The sequence below is a fragment of the Sinohyriopsis cumingii genome, chromosome 9 (assembly GCF_028554795.1).
Source record: "Sinohyriopsis cumingii isolate HCF-2022 chromosome 9, ASM2855479v2, whole genome shotgun sequence".
NCBI lineage: Eukaryota > Metazoa > Mollusca > Bivalvia > Unionida > Unionidae > Sinohyriopsis > Sinohyriopsis cumingii.
Window position 1 is genome coordinate 20,232,612 of NC_142969.1, and position 2,738 is coordinate 20,235,349.

Here is a 2,738-nt window from a genome sequence, read left to right on the forward strand (position 1 = left end):
TTGTTGAATAATTGTAATTCCAAAACATTGCAAGTGTGAATTAGATCGATAATGTGATATAGATGATACATGGTCTGTACCCACCCATTATATAAAAATCAAGAACAAGCCTATTTGTTCAATTGTATTGTTCTTTTTTGATACATGTGCACTAAATTTATTCTAAATAAATGTAACAAAGAAAATGTCTTTTAGGATTATAAACCTTTATATGTGTTGAAATTGTGATGGAAAGCCTTTGATCTGGTGAAAACGGCACCTCACTACCGTTTGTCTTTAGATTACCACTCCTTGCTCTCAATTAGTTAAATTCGTAAGACATTTATTTATTAAATACATGTACTCGGGTTTCATGTTTGTGTACAACTATACCGAGGGTGATATATGTACATTGTGCAATATTTCGAAACAGTGAGATCGGTTCACCCTATGGCGCACGTGCGAAGTGATATGGATGGGAAAAACCGATATTCATCCAGTGCACAGACAATGTAGGGCCACATCGTCTGTGTATAAATACCTCACCGTAGGTCGAAATTATTACATTACGGAATGTCTTGTCAGTGAGCAGTCTTCTTAAGGACTTGCAAATCTTCAGCTGCATAGGTTTGTGATCCATTTTTTAATTTATTATGTATATAAGTTATAACTACTGTACTACCTCGAATTGTGTAGTATAATGCAAATATGTTCTGTTACTGTATGTGACTTAACATGAGATTTATATTAGCAATAAAGTTGCATTATATTAAGAAACGTTTAGTACCATAGGATTCTTATCGGACACAGGTAGGTTCACTTTTCAAAATGTTTATTGCTTTGCAATATTCTGCCGATAATGTGATTTGTATAGCTTTCCGTATATAACGTGAATACGTGTCATCGTATATGACTGTGTCATTCATAGTACACGGTGTTAGATTTATGTTTCAGCTGATCAGAAGCGCCCGGGTACCAGCTTTAGAGCTGACCATATAAGTTGACCAAATCAGCTGTAAAGCTGACCATAGCAGCCATAGAGCCGATTGAACAGTGTGTTGCAGTTAGAGTGGCAGATGAACGAGCGTTGCTGACCGATTCATGGGCGCTGATTGACCAAAGAATTGAATGGTGGTCGGTGACTACACGTAATGCTGGCTGTTCAGTGTAACTGGTAGCCAAGTATGCTGTTGACGGAGTGATTTTTGTAACTGCATACATGTAATCTTTTAGCCGGGGGCTAACTGTGGGGGTTACTATACACAGTGTTTTGGGACTGTAAAAATATTTTGCATGATATCAGTTCCAACGTTTCATAATTTTACGATTTGGGTAAAATACCTCATTTTTCACTATTTCAGTGAATACAGTTTACAATATGAGTAAATCAGGTCAATTTTACCATTTAAGTAAAACACATCATCCGTTTCGTCGTGGGAAATTACCGTTAATAATTTTTACTAATTGAGTAAAACACATCATTCTCTTCGTGTGAAATTACTGTGAATCATTAACCTCTGTCCTTGTGCTGTTCACTGTCATTTTCTTGTATTCACGTTTAAGTTCGTGCAGATTGTGTTAATTTGTCAAATATTTGGATCTTATATATGCACGCATTAATCATAATTCTTTATTCATCGGATGAATAAATAAATGAATGAATAAAGAATTATAGTTAATACGTGCATATATAAGATCATTTGAGTCATTAATCTGGCTCCGAGTGGCCGAGTGGTCTTACGCGCTCTCCGTTACGGATCACTCCCATCTCGCCTCTGTCTGGGTGGGTTCGAGTCTCGGATTCGGCCAATGTGGCTATGTGCGAAAGCTTGCCAGTAGGTTTTCGAGGCTTGATGGTTCTTTCCATGGTTTCCCCGGGCTCTTCCTCCACCATTAATACTGGCCGCCATTTATAGCCTATCGTGTGCTGAAAAATGGCGTTAAACCTTACAACAACAACAACAAGTCCTTCATCAATAAACATGTATTTTTTGTCACCATCAAAAAGTGTTCTGTTATAAATCCAAACCCAACATTTTGTTACACTCACTGTATCCTTATTTTTCCACATATGATAGGTTTGCAATTTAATCGCTTGAATCTACTTCTAACTGCTGACCCGTCTGTAATACAGAATTCCGAGGACTCTGGTTATCAGTCCCAGCATAAAGGCAACAGGCCGGAGGAAGCGTTGAGATGCTCTTTCACATTCTCGCCCCACTTTCCAACATACACCGCAAAGGATACCAAGGCACAGAAAGCTGTAGAATTATTTAGGTAATTAATAAGTAGCTAATGAATGAATGCAGTGCGTAGTGATAGTGAGAATTCCATAACCGAAACTAGTTCGCTTAGTTTTATTTTGAGCAAGAAAATCATCATTATGAGCCAGAACAATAGCACCTGTCCATGTGTTGGGTAATTTTGTTTCAAGGAGTTCACTTCATTGTGAAAGCCGCACATTCCCCAGCAACCACTCCCATTAGGCCAATATTCCGTCGCATGATATCCTATCGGAAAGAACTTAAACATATAATTGTTTTTCATGATATTTCAAGAACGAATTGAACCACACGATACCATGAACAAGTCATTCGCCACATTAACGACCTTGATTTATATTTTCGTCAGAATAATACCCCTATAAATAATAGTATCAATCAATCGCTCCATCTATTTTAAAGAGAAATATTACACTGACGTTTTATTTGGTGGTAATACTTTGTCATATGTAAAGAATATTTGGAGAAAGAAAGAAA